Below are 15,075 nucleotides of genomic sequence, written 5' to 3'. Positions count from 1 at the left end.
CTGTAGAGCCGGAGAGGGCGGGTGGACCACAACTCCCAGAGTGCTCCACGTCGCCGCCGCCGCCGCCGCCGCCGCCGCCGCCGCCGCCGCCGCCGCCGCCGCCGCCGCACCAAAGGGGGGGGGGGGGGGAAATGAATGAATGAATGAATGAATCAATAGATAAAATAAAATCAAATAAAAATCAAGCAAAACAGAAACCAAAGGACTTTCTCAGAGAGCTGGTCATTGTCATACAGTCGCGCGCGCTCGACCGCTCAGGGAGTGAAATGAAAACAACTCCGCCGCCACCCCGACCCCGACCCCGACCCCGACCCCGACCCCGACCCCGACCCCGACCCCGACCCCGATCCTCGATCCGTACCTTACCGTACCTTCCCGTGCCTTCCCGTGCCTTCCCGTGCCTTACCGTACCGGTCTGTCCCCGCCCCTCCCCCTCCTGGAATACTGCCCGCAGGCGGCCTCCCTGCCGCCCCCTCCCCCACGGATGGGGGTGGGGAAGAAATAGAAAAGCGGCCACGAGGGGGCAGAAAGGTGCAGGAAGGGGAGGGGGGAAGGGAAAAAAAAGAGCTGCAGGAAGAACTAGAAAAAAAAAACAAACCAAAAAACAAAAGGCGCAGGAAGGAAAGGGGGGAGGGGAGCCGCCAGTCGTCAGCCGCCGCTCCAAAGACAGGGGCGCCGGCCGGCCGGCCTGGAGATCCGAGTGCCAGAGGGACGGACGGACGGACGGACGGACGGACGGACGGACGGACCCGACCCGAAGCGAGGCGAGGCGAAGCGAAGCGAAGAAGTCTGCGCAGGGATGGATCTCCAGCGGGAGGAGAGGACGTGCGAAAGTGATGCAGAGAACCTCAGGAGCGAGCAGAGCGCGGAGCGCAGAGCCTGGAGCCCCGGAGGTTGAGTAGCCGGAACAGCCAAGCGGAGGCTCGTTGAAATATAAAATGTACCAGGGAGGAAGAGGGAGACGGAGAGGGAGAGGGAGAGGGAGAGGGAGAGGGAGAGAGAGAGAGACAGACAGAGAGAGAGAGAGAGAGAGAGAGAGAGAGAGAGAGTAACGGGATTTCGGTGCTCGGTGGTGGTGGTGGTGGTGGTGGTGGAGGAGGAGGAAAATGGACACTGGTGAAGGGACGAGTGTTTCATCATTGCATGACTGAGATTTCAACCCGAAAGCTTTGTAACTGTTTCTCACGGTGATTCAAGAAATAAATTGATATTTAAAAAAAAATCCGGGTGGCTCAACCGGTCGACCTCGGGACGCAGCGGGGGCCAGAGTCCGGGGTGGGGGCGCGGATGGATGGTGAGAGTTGCGCGCGGGGGGGGGGGGGGGGGGGGGGCGGGAAGGGTGGTGGGTGATGGGAGGGGACGTGGGGAAGGGTGGTGGTGGTGGTGCGAGGAGGGGGGGAGGGGGGGAGTCTCTGTATGCAGAGATCCAACATAGGAGATTTAGTCTTTTTTAAGTGAATTTTCATAAATTATCTTCTTTAGCAGGGAAGCTGCGGGCTTACTCTGGATTCAGCATCTCACGCAGACAGCCATTCAAAGCTACAGAAAAATCTGGAACGAACTCTGAAATATAGTTTTAAAATACATTTTAAAATATTTTAAAACTTAGGGGCCAGATAGATAGCACAGCAGGTTAGGCACTTGCCTTGCACAAAGTTGATTAGGGTTTGATCCCTGACACCCCATATGGTCCCTAAAACTCAACAGGGGTGATCCTTGAGCACAGAGATAGAAGCAAGCCCTGAACACAGCTGGGTGTGGCGCCAACCCTCACCCCTGCTAAATATGTATTTTTTAAAGGATCGATTCCAGAGTAACACCTGAATATCTCTGGGTGTGCTCCTACTCCCCCAAACTAAAGAAACAAGCGATAGAGAGTTTTAAAACAAAAGCCTTCTGATATTTAAAAATCAATTAAAAAACTGAATTAAAAATATTAAAATCCTAGAGCTAAGAAAATAGCTCAAATAAAAGCACATGCCTAACATGTCAGATCCTGTACCATGAATACCACTGAAAGTATCCCCAACGCCACCAGTTTTTGGCCTTATTTTAAAATATATACATATATAACATATATAAAAAACCAAAGCTCAAGATTGGAAGAATATAAGCTGCAATTTAATAGTTTCTAAATCTAAATATTTGTAGCACTCATTTTACAAAAACACTTTCAGTTCTAGAATTACAAATTACTGATTCCATGCAACTTTTATAATTAAATTCACCATTAGGAAGGAAATGTTTTCCATGGCTAAGTATTTTTTGAGATATAAATAACAAAGTATTTGTTTTAGGTGTTCAACATGACCTGATATACATATACATATACATACATATATATATATATATGAACTGCAAAATGCTGATCACAGCAAGTTAACATTCATCATCACAGTTTTCATTTTTTTTCTTATAAGAATGTTGAAGATGTACTGTCTTAGCAACTCAAAGTAAAACTTAAATAAGAATGCTTTCATATCATGATATGATAAAAAGTGTAAAACCAATAGAATCTATCACTAAAGTCTTAATAATGGCACCCAGTTTTTGATGCAGAACTGTTAGTTAAAGGAGTAAAGGATGTATTTCAGTGGGAGAGTACATGCTTCACATGTACGTGGTCCTGGGATCAATTCCCTGCATTCCCTGCACCATAAGACTTGAAATTGAAAATTTAAAAACTTACCCATATTGTGGTGCTCCCGTTTTAAAGTCTCCGAAAGTGACATGAACATCATCCTCATCATCATCACTGTCACTGTCACTATCATATTCAGTTTCAGTCACTTTCTATACCAACATAAACAGTGATAAAATACATTCAATAATCCACCTTCAACATCTAGTAACTGAAAAAGTAACCAATTTGTTTCATCTATGAGATTAGAGTTATGAAACCAATGTTTCCATTTCTTCTTTGTAACTTTAATGTTTTAAAACCTAAAAAAAGTGATAGAAATGTGAAAAAAAGACGCTTTCAAGAAGTTTTTGTAAGACTACTTAATGTATCTTTATATGTAAAGCTTTCTCTCTTGCAAAAAGGATCTAAGGGGATGTGCTAAGATATCCAGCAGATAGAACCATAAAAAGTAGGTATTTGAAGAACTTTTGGTAAAAGGAATGTGAAGATAAGAGTGAAAAATTAATTATGGAGCTGGAGCAATAGCATCGCTGGTAGGGCATTTGTCATGCGCATGGCTGACCCTGGATTCGATTACCAGCATCCCATATGGTCCCCTGAGCACTGCCAGGAACAATTCCTGAGTGCAGAGCCACTGCATCACCAGGTGTGACCCGAAAAGCAAAAAAAAAATTAATCATACTAGGCACAGTGTTAGGTTGAAAAGCAACAAAATGTTACCAAAGAGCTCACCAGTCATGGTATTCATTTATATCTAGAAGAGGTCTTGCCACAAAATGACCGGGAATATATTTTATCTGAAAAACTAAAAAACATCAGCATACTTAGGAAAGTGTTATTCTGGCTCTAAACAGCTATTTTGTCCATACTATTCTATTAGTTGAGATAACTAATTTTATATATATTATATATATTATATATATAATTTTATATATATTATCGAATATAGCCTGCCCACAGGGCAGAGTCTGGCAAACTCCCCGTGGCGCACCAAATATGCCAAATACCAGTAACAATGATGGGTCTCATTCTCCTAAAAAGCCTTGAATATAATCTCAGGGCTAGGATGAAAGACACGTTACTGGGGCCTGCTCGAGGCAATCGACGATTAACAGGATGATGAATGAATGATGAATGAATGAATCCTATTAGTTAACTTAAAAAAAAAAAAGCATGATTTAAACCCGTATTTATCAATAAGAGACAGTATGAGACCAGGATGTTCCAAGGGGCAACCAGCCGAATGCCCATGGGTGGGAGAAAGTAGGAGACTAGAGGACCATTAGTAGGAGAGGGCAGGCCACCAGGCCACACGTGGAAAAAAAGGCTGGAAGGGGCCAGAGTCTGAAAAAGACGGAAAAACATTTTTACCAGGACAAGTTTAATCCTGCAGAGTACCAATCTCTTTGTTTCATAGAAATAATTGAATATATTAAAATCTTCAAAAGACCATGGTAAATTAATCTTGCAAAACATCACTTTGAAGGTGAATGAGGTCAGAGACCAACATACAAAATAACATCAAACCAAAAAAACCAATTATTTTTTAAAAGAACTGTGATAATCTAACAGGTTCAGAACTCAAATGAAAGCAATAAACCTCTGCACACACTCTATTTCATCTGAATACCTTCCCACTATTTCTTTTCACTGTGCATCAAATAAAAATACCTGACAACCAGATTGTGCAGGATACTCAAAAGTCTAGCTAAAGGTAGACTTTCTTCTTAACTAGAAATCTACAGATTTTAAATACGGAAACAACTGAATTCCAAAGCCTTATGTTACCGGTTGAGGTAAACCATTTTCAGCAGCCTCCTCTTCAATTCCAGATGGAGGATTGGCACTACAAATAAAAACAAGTACACATGTCTGTGGCTACTTTTCAGAAGAGACAGAGTATACTACCTAGTTCTGGTAGTTTCCGAAAATTGTCCACACTGAGAGGGGAAAAACAAGTAAGAGCTGCCTGTTTATTCTTCTATTCCTATGCCTTGCTTTAAATAAATACTAAACACTGAAGGTGACATAAAACTGCCTCCAAAATTTGTTAAGTACAGCAAATTTAAAACTCGACAGAGGTATAATTAAAGGTTTTTAACACTTTTAAAATATGCATCATAATCAATTTTGCTTATTCTAAACCATTTGAATACTACCTAAGGGCTATATTAGATAGCTTTTCTTAGCTAAATCTTTCACTATTCAGTGAACATACCGGCATCTATTTTTTGTTGCATCAATCTTATCAGAAGTGTTCTCAGTTGTAAAGGAAGAAAAATTTAAATTAAAAAAATCATTTTTGTTTAGGACTTCCAATTTTATATTAACAAGAAGTATCAAGGCAAAACTCTAATCTAAAAAATTAACTGGAGTGGGACCGGTAGTACAGCGGATAGGGCGTGTGCCTTGCACACGGCGATCCTCAGCATCCCATAGAGTCCCCTGAGCACCAGGAGTAATTCTTTAATGCAGAATCAGGAGTAGCCACTGAGCATCGCTGGGTGTGACCCAAGGAAAAGCAAAATATATACAACTAAAAGACAATGAATACCGCAATCTGTCCGGTTACAACAAAATAGAGAACGATAAAGTTCTCGTTTCCAATTAAGGCAAGTACATAGCCAATGGACCACCCAATAAAACCGATATGACTATAGAGCCTAGCTTCTTAAAACAGATCATCGTCCCATATGGTCATGACACACTGTGGGGTTGCATAACCAAATGTAAATGTAGCAAAACAAGTTTCACAATAAATTTGTAATTATTACTAAATGTTTACTGTTACTGTGTTTGGCATATTGAAGACATCACGGGTAGCTTGCCAGTCTTTGCCGTGCTGGCGAGATACTCTCACTAGCTTGCCGGGCTCTCCAAGAGGGGCGGAGGAATCGAACTCGGGTCGGCCATGTTGGCCGCTTGTAAGGCAAATGCCCTACCTGCGCTACTGCTCCAGCCCACGATGTTACTATGGAGATGGAGACGTTACTGGGCCCGCTGGAAAAAACTGATGAACAACGGGAGGACCGTGACCATCACCGTGATACTAAATGTTTGATATGCCTGGATTGTGCATAAATGTCTTGGGTGAAATGATGTCACATGTAGAAAAAAGTGTAAGAAATCCTGCTACAATATGATTTTGTTTTAAATTATAATTCTGGGACAAAAAAAAACAATAGTACTATGGGTAGGGCACTTGCTGTGCACATGGTGAACCCAGGTTGGAGCCCCATCACCCCATATTGTCCCCAAAGCCTGACAAGAATGATTCCAAGCATGGCAGTGTGTGGCCCCAAAACTAAAATTCATAAAGCAATTCTGGGGGCTGGAGTGATAGCACAGTGGGTAGGCTGTTTGCCTTGCACACGGCTGATCCGAGTTCAATCCCAGCATCCCATATGGTCCCCCAAGCACGGCGGGAGGTATTTCCTGAGCGCAGAGCCAGGAGGAACCCCTGAGCATTGCCAGGTGTGACCCCTCAAAAAAGCAAAAAATAAAATAAAATAAAATAAAAGTAATTCTGATAGTGGGGATTAACCAGTTTCTATTTTATAGATAAGGAAATTAAAAGCACAAAGCAATTAATTCACAATTAGCAAGAGCTCAGGAAGGCAGAGCCCTAGTCCAGTGGGGACGCTGTTTGCCTTGCACAGCTGACCAAGGTATGATCCCTGGCACTCCAAATGGTACCATGCACGGTACCACCAGGCGTAATTCATGAGTGCAGAGCCAGGAGTAATCCCTGAGCATTGCTGGCTGTGGCCCCCAAAAGCCAAAATAAAATAAGAGTTCTAAAAATTCTCAAAACTCTTCTTTAGATCACTGTTAATTTCTCTGAAACTTGCCATGCAGTTTCTCTAAAGTCCATTACTCTCTAGTGGTATTTTGCAACACCATCCTCAACTGAAGCAACACGAAAGGTTGAAAACTGGAAACCTTGCTGAACTCTCATTGCTCAATTGCTTGATCTAAGGAAACAAAATGCAAATATCATTCCTCAGTACCTGGCGGGACCCAGGAGACATTCGGCCTTTCTGCCCGGCCGTCAGGCGCCCCGTCTCCCCTCGAACGACTCCGAAAAGCCCGACTTTCGGGCAGGAGGCGCCGTTTGCCGCAGGTGCGTCCTCGCGCACTGGCCGGCGGGAAACCAGCCGTTGGCGGGGCGGGGGCGGCGCCGTTCCCGGGCGCTCGGCGAAGCGCTGAGGACCGGAGGGGGGTGCGGGCAGCTCGGAGGGCCGCGGAGGGCGTCCCACAGCCGGGGGACGAGGAGACAGAGCGAGACGCCCCGGGAGGAGCGCCGGGGAGCAACGGGCGCCAGGTACAGGCGGCGGCGGCGGCAGGGACACGGTGCGGCGCGCGAGCGGCGCGGCTTCTGCGCACGCGCAGCAACGACCCAGCGGCGCGGCGGCGGCGACCTGAGCCTGACTGCGCCTGCGCGACTGAGGCCCCGCCCCCAAGAAATCCCGCTCCGCCTCCCAGCGAGGCTTTCTCGCCGCGTCCGCGTCAGCTGCGCCTCCCCTCCCCCACCCTCCCTCTGGGAACCCTTATTGCTTTGCCCAGGGGTGCTTCGTTTTCACCTTTCCTTTCTTTTCTTTTGTTTTCCTTTCTTCTCTTCTTTTTTCCTTTCCTTTTCTTTTCTTTCCTTTCCTTTTCCTTCCTTTCCTTTTCCTTTCTTTTCTTTTCTTTCCTTTCCCTTTCTTTCCTTTCCTTTCCTTTTCCTTTCCTTTCTTTCCTTTCCTTTTCCTTTATTTTCTTTCCTTTCCTTTTGTTTTCCTTTTCTTTCCTTTCCTTTTCTTTTCTTTCCTTTCCTTTCCTTTTCCTTCCTTTCCTTTTCCTTTCTTTTCTTTTCTTTCCTTTCCCTTTCTTTCCTTTCCTTTTCCTTTCCTTTCTTTCCTTTCCTTTTCCTTTCTTTTCCTTCCTTTCCTTTCCTTTCCATTTCCTATCTTTTCTTTTCTTTTCCTCTTTTTGTTTTCATCCTCCCGAAAGATTTGGCTTTGTTCCTCACTTGGAATCCGCGTGGCTTGACACAGAGCTGTCAGGAAAGTCTCGTGTCTCGTGACTGAAATCATCACTCCAGGCTACTGGAGAGATTCAAGATCCAACTAAGACAAGAAACTGAGATATGATGGATGCGTTCTCCCTGTTAGACCATTACAGACACAGTCAAACACCTCCACTTTTCCAGGGGCAGCCTTTGTTTTCTGTGAGGTGTGCGGGTCCCGCCGTTTTCTGGGTATTTGCTTCAGGTGTGTATTGTTAGGCACGAAAACCAAGTTGCTAGCAGGTTTCAAGATACAGTCGTCCTATGTGTGTCATTCTGCTAACCGCGTTGCACCCTCCGCCCCCTTTTTTTAACAGTGTGGTAAAGGTTCTATGTTAGTACATATCAAATTGTGTTCATTTTTAAGTGCTTCATACTATTCTACGATATGGCGATCACAAAATGAATGTGGTTATATTCCTATTTATACGTACGTAGACTGCTTTCACATTTCACTTAAAATTATTTTCTAATTTAAACTTCTTACTGTAAGGATTTCTTGTACAAGATTTGGATCAGGGTTTCTCGAAGATACATCAAAATGCATGAGTGGTTATCATTTCAATAGATGAGTTTTGAGAACTCTTCTTTCAAGAAAATGGCACAAAATGAGTCAAAGTAGTTGTTCTAGTTCTTAACTGCAAACCATCTGGTTCCATTCTCAGGTAATCAACCTCACTATAGTTCAGTTTTCACATTTAAGTTGTAGAAAAGCTGAATTTGATGATCTCTTGGTCCCTTTGGATCTAAATTTTTTTTTTTAAAAAGTGTACTAACTTTTCAATGAAAAAAATATTCACCTTAGGTTTTAAAAACCAATGGGATTACTTGCTGGCTAATAATATGCATTTACTAATTGCCGAGTATCTGCAATTATTTTATGTATAATAACTGCTGATTATTTAGAACTAAGCAAAGAAAGAGTAAAACATGATCGCTGCCCTTAAAGAACTCTCCGTTTTTTAAAGTGTGTTAATTAAATCTTTACTATGAAAGATTTATGCCATAATTGAGACTCACAGTTTCCCTACCCTCTAATACACAGATTGTGTTAAGTAAATTATGTGGTTTTAGTTTGCATTGCCTTTGAACACCCCTTTTACGGCTATTCTGTCCACCCTGTTTAATACCTTTCATCTGTCTTAAGTCCGCTAATGTGTTATCTATTTTGTGAACCTTATAAAATTTCACCTCCTCCCTTTTCTTTATTCAAAAAAACTAATTTTGCCGAGTCTAGCAAGAGTAAGGAAGTTTCTGGGCTAGGTAGATTTAGCACTGAGGGAAAAAAATCCTCCTGTCAGTGTGCAGTACATTACATATGGATAAGAATTTCAAAGAGTGAGGCTGGAGTGATAGCACAGCAGGTTGGGTGTTTTCCTTGCATATGGTTGACTCCGGTTTGATTCCCAGCATCCCATATGGTTCCCTGAGCACTGTCAGGAGTAGTTCCTGAGTGCACGAGCCAGGAGCAACCCCTGTGCAACACCGGGTGTGACCCAAAAAAGCAAAAAACAAAGAAAAAGAATTTCAAAGAGTAAATAGAAAAAGGACTCCAAGGGAGGAGTGTTGAAGAGGAGGAATGGGTGCTCTTTTATCAAACGGTCCAAGAAAACTTACTGATGAAGAAGTTGAGTAGAAATCTGAATGGAAAGCTGTACGCCCCTTGGCTTTCTGGGTGAAGTCCTATCAGATCACTGAGAATAGAAAATGCAGGGCTGGGTCTGAAGAGAGAGTACATCGGGTAAGGAACTTGCCTTGCACATGACCAGCCCAGGTTCTATCATCAGCATCCTATATGGTCCCCTGAGCACTGCGAGGGGTGGTTCCTGAGTGCAGAGGCAGGCGTTCCCCCAGAGCATCACAAGATGTGGCCCCAAAACAAACAACAAAAGCAGGACTCTACGACAGAGCATATTTGGCGTCCGTGAGGAATCTAAAACATAAATAGAGTGGAATGAACGGGGGGAAAGGATAAAGTCGGAATTTCTGGCGAGATGGTGGAGGTAGTACAGTACAAATCATTTCCTCCTAGTTTCTGGCTGCTAATCTGGCATGAATTTTTCACATCACATAGTCACTGGGTGACCTATCTGCATACATACCTGAAAAACTGTTTATGAGACCCAGGCTTCCCTTAAACAAGAGGTGCTTGTTTTCATGAGTTGATGAACGTTGGTGGTTTCATGGGAGAACCAACTGCCACTTGCTGAGGATTGTCTTTCTCTTTCCAGTGCCTAAAACGAGCTTGCTTCCAAGGCATTACTTAAATGAAATGAAGAACTGAAGAATAATAATTGATGCAGGACTGGAGCAATAGTACAGCGGGTAGGGCCTTTGCCTTGCATGTAGCCAAGCTGGGTTCAATCTCTGGCATCCCATATGGTCCCCTGAGCACTGCCAGGACTAATTCCTGAGTGCAGAGCCAGGAATAACCCCTGAGCACTGCCAGGTGTGACACCCCCCAAAATAATAATTGGTGCAACAAAATTGCCCCCACCATGGAGGTAACATTTGAACTCAGCTTTTGAAATGAAGACATCCATGAGAAGAGAAGCCCATAAATAACTAATAACCACTCTTAAAAGGCCTCATCTCCAAACTGAGCTGTGACTGGATAGGAAAGGTATGACTAGATAGTGAAGCTGATAACTAGATAGTAAAGATATCTTTATTTCCTAATTCACCTAGGGATAGGTCAAAGATATAAATGGAAGATATTATATAAAAGTATAACCTCAAAGCTGGTGATGTGGCTTAATGGTAAACTATAATATACCTTGCATGCAAAAGATCTGGGTTCAGTTCCTTGCACCAAAATTCATATACCTACATAGACGTGTGTGTGTAGAGTATTGAATGTATTACTGTATTTTTCCCTTATTATAGGTTAAGTTTCAGTTGGTTCTTCACAAAGCAAATGAAAATCATCAGTTGAAATTAACTCTATAAAATACTAAAAGGGAGTGCTTATTAGATGATACATAGAAAATAATTTCCTAGACTTATTTTAATGGTAAAAATTAAATGAAATAGCCATTCTTTGCCTTTAGTAGACAGCAAGTATCCATAAATGTGATAGATACAAGTAAATGTGGTTTGAATGAATAGGGAGTAGTTAAAATCACATTTTTATCAGGTAAATCTATTCACCTTATGTGTATAATCTTAGCAGGAGTTCGCCTGACTCTGCCATAATAACAACTGAGAGCTTGAAATAACTGTTCTCTAGATTCTCTACTCTTTGCTGTCCATCCTGTGAGATCTTTCAAAAAGTTTCCACTCAGCTATTTTTGAAAGTCTCAGAACTTTATTGTTTTTCTGGTTCATTACCGCAAGTGTTCAAAGGGTAATCATGGTTCAGTGGTCAGCAGTCAGTGATCATTCCTCTCAGTGCTCAGGGGACCATGCTATATTGGGATGTAACCCAGGCCTCCTGCTTTCAAACCATGTGCTCATATTTAGAGCTGTGTCTCTGCCCTCAACGTTTTAAGTCATTTTTGTGGGGCTGGAGTGGTAGTACACCGGGTAGGGCATTGGCACGCAGCTGACCTGAATTGGATCTCCAACATCCTATATGGTCTCCCGAGAACCACCAAGAGTACCCCTCAGCATTTCCAGATGTGACCCCAAATGTCAAATAAATAAATAAATAATTTATATTATAAATAAACAACAAAGGATCCAGTGGCTTTCAATTTCTTTATCAGACTATTCTTTGAACTCAGAACAAGCCACTCATTGGATGCTTTCGCTGATAGCTCTCTTGAAAATAGGTCAAATTTATGCTCAAGCCAAAATGTGTGCATTCCTTCCAAAACCTGCCCTTTCCTACTCCCATCCAACCATTTGTTCTAGTGAAAATGTATGCACCCCGAAACCTATCTTTTTGAGTGGGTCGAGTAAAAGGACCTTTTAGCAACAGGCCTACAGATAGGAAGATACTGTACCTGTGGCCTAAAAGCAACAACCTTGTCTGCATGTGCACAAGAAGGAGTTTATAGGAAAAGAACAAGGATCAGCCTTGTTCAAGGTGAATGGCTTAACCTCTGCACTATTTCTCTGGCTATTTTAGATTCTCTTGAAGGTAAGGCTGTGGCTTATTTTTCTTTGTACCTTTATTTTTCTTTGTACTTTTGTCCAATATGGAACCTGAAATGTTTTATATATTGATTAAATTTTGGTTGAATATATAAGTTATTATATATTGGATTGAATGATATGGATTGAATATTTATTTAACACAGTTACTGAGCACCTGTCACATCTTAGTGTTGGGGATCCCAGCTCTCTGGCACACTAGAACAAATATATTATTTTATTATTTTTGGTTTGGGGTCATACTTGGCAGTGCTCAGGGGTTACTCGTAGCTCTGTGCTCAGGAAGTACTCCTGGTGTGCTCAGGAGTCTGTACGGGCTGCCAGAGATAGAACCTGGGTCGGTTGCATGAAAGCCAAATGCTCTCCCCACTGTACTATCACTCCAAACCCTTAGAACAAATATGTTAAAGAAAACAACGTATGTTCAAATTTAGTCAAAGATATTCCAATTATTAGCAGATGTACCAACTGATGTTTGTCTGTTAAGGAGATCAGCGGGACGATAGAGTAATGGAATGATGGTGCTGAGTTAGAAAATTCTCACATGGAAGATGTCATTGAAATCAATAATGTTTGAATGGTTAGGAAGATGACAAAAGTGAAAAAACTGTAAACTTGACCTGTTGGTTTGTTATGTAGGTATGCAACCAAGTTAACAGTGCTCTCTATGACAATAAGCTACACATTAGAAGACATGACATGGTGGTTATTTTTATGTTCTGTAGTGGCTCTGAGTTCAGATGAATAAAGTGATTACTTTTATTATTTTTTTAATTTATTTTGTGATTGAACATAATGTTAGACATGGGTTTCCTATAGGTGATGAACCTGAGGTCTGTTCCTTTATGACTGGCTTGTTGAGAGTTTTAGGTTTTTAATTTATTTATTAAATTGCCACGAGATAGTGACAGCTTTAATGTTAGAGCTTCAGTCACACAATGATCGAAAACCAATTCCTACACCAGTGTAGCTTTTCCACCACCAGTGTCGCCAATATGTCTCCCGCCACCCCCACTCCACCACACCCCTGCCTCTATGGCAGGTAGTTTCCTTCTTACTTTCTCTCTCTACTTTGGGATATGATGGTTTACAATACAATTCCTGAGAGGCCATTATGTTTGGTCCTTGGTCAGCTTTTGGCTCACATCGCCTATCCCAAGCGATCCTCCAACCATCACTGACTTGGTGGTCCCTTCTCTATTCCAGCTGCCTTCTCCCAGAGCACTTGAGGCAGGCTTCCAACGACGGACCAATCCTCCTGGCCCTTGTGTGTACTCTCAGTAGCTTGCCAGGCTCTCCGAGAGGGGCAGAGGAATCGAACTCGGGTCGGCCATGTCGGCCATGTGCAAGGCAAATGCCCTACCCGCTGTGCTATTGAGCAAGGCAATAGTGATATTTGTTAATCCTATTTGCAGTGCTGCTTTGTGAATAAAAATCATTTCACCTTATAGATGCCAACATATTAGTTGAGTATTTATCATTGGAGGGAAATAGATTTGCAGGTTCAGAAGTTGTTCTTTACTTACTGAAAGGGGGAAAGCATAAGCATTGAGGAGAAGACCAGCTGGGCCTGAATTATAGCAATATTTCTATCAACGTCTAAGTCCACCATCTTTTTTGTCTGTTTTTTGTTTGGGGCCATAACTGGCTATGCACTCAGGATTCACGGCTGACAGGCTGAGGTGTCCATCAAGGGTGCCAGGGATCAAACCTGGGTGAGCCACATGCAAGCATTTGCCCTACTTGATGTACTATCGCTCCAGCCCCTAAGTCTCCCAGGTTTTGTTTTCTGAATTGTACAAGGGAAAGTTGTGTTGTGGGTAGTTCTGTTCACTGTTGGAATGATAATCTTCCAAACAATGATCAAGTTAGGGCTAGAGCAATAGTATAGCAGGCAGGGAGTTTGCCTCGCACATGGCCAACCCAAGTTCGATCCGCAGCATCTCCTATGGTCCCCTGAGAACCACCAGGAATAATTTCGAGTGCAGAGCCAGGAATAGCTCCTGAGCAGCACCAGGTGTGACCCCAAAAGTAAAAATAATAATCACGATCACGATCACGACCACCCTGTTGTTCGTCGATTGCCTCGAGCAGGTGCCAGTAACGTCTTCTTCGTCCTAGCCCTGAGATTTTTTTTTAAAGTGCCATATTCAAGGCTTTTTCAGGGTTAGGAGAATGAGACCCATCATTGTTACTGGTATTTGGCATATTGGGTATACCACGGGGAGTTTGCCAGACTCTGCCGTGTGGGCATGTTACATTTGGTAGCCTGCCAGTTTGACCAAATGAGGAATGAGATGATAAGATGTCACGCGGCCTGTTGGGCCCTGGTGGAGACAGTCAGGCATAGGGTAGGAGACTCTGCCTTGCTCTCTCCCAGGAGCTGAGTGTGATAATCTCTGGATCCTGGCCGTTGTTGGAGTTACACGGCAGTTGGTGGGTGTAACTGTCTAGTTACTGGCAGGTCCAGTCCCAAACTGTGCAGGCTTGGAGATCTCAGCCCCGGGTCCCACACACCTGGGTTCCTCTGTCAGTTCTTTTATGCATGAGGCTCATCCAAGTGTGTGGAGAGTGGTCTCAGTATGGCCTTGGCTGGGCCTCGGTGGTCTTCAGCTGTTGGACCCTGGTGGAGACAGTCAGGCATAGGGTAGGAGACTCTGCCTTGTTCTCTCCCAGGAGCTGAGTGTGATTATTGTAATTGTAAAAATTGTAAAAAACCCCAATGATGAATTTGGGAGTGAGAACTCAGGTTCATTCTTTAAAAAGCACTGAACATTGCTATTTGTCTTGAATTTTGGGTTGAGTTCATTTAATGAACTTGTTTATTATTTTTTAATATGTTTTTTTGGGCAGTCTCCGAAACTCAGGACCTACTCCCAGCCCATTACTTTAGGTTTCAATCCTGGTGATAATCTGAGGGTTGCAGTACTGGGGATTGAATCCAGAGTTACCTCATGCTTGAGCAGAGGAAACCTATACTATGTCTCTCTGACCCTCATTTGTTGTAAAAGTGTTAATACATACATGTAAAATATCTAAATAGTCACCGTACATAGAACACATTCTTTAAATTCTTCTGTTATTGGAAACTGTTACCATTTCTCAATTTATTTTTTCTTTCATCTGGGAAGAACTTCGGGGAGTCTGTAACTGTAAGTTCAGTGTTCTAGACCTCTTGGGTACAGGGTGAACCCAATAATAGTTACCACGTGAAGAGAAATAGCTGTGAAGAGCTGTATTCCTGAGTCCAAGCACAGCCCCATACTACACACTTGATTGATATTAT

Source organism: Sorex fumeus, unplaced genomic scaffold (genome assembly GCF_029834395.1).
Source record: "Sorex fumeus unplaced genomic scaffold, SorFum_2.1 ptg000262l, whole genome shotgun sequence".
NCBI lineage: Eukaryota > Metazoa > Chordata > Mammalia > Eulipotyphla > Soricidae > Sorex > Sorex fumeus.
Note: the sequence above shows the minus strand (reverse complement) of the source record.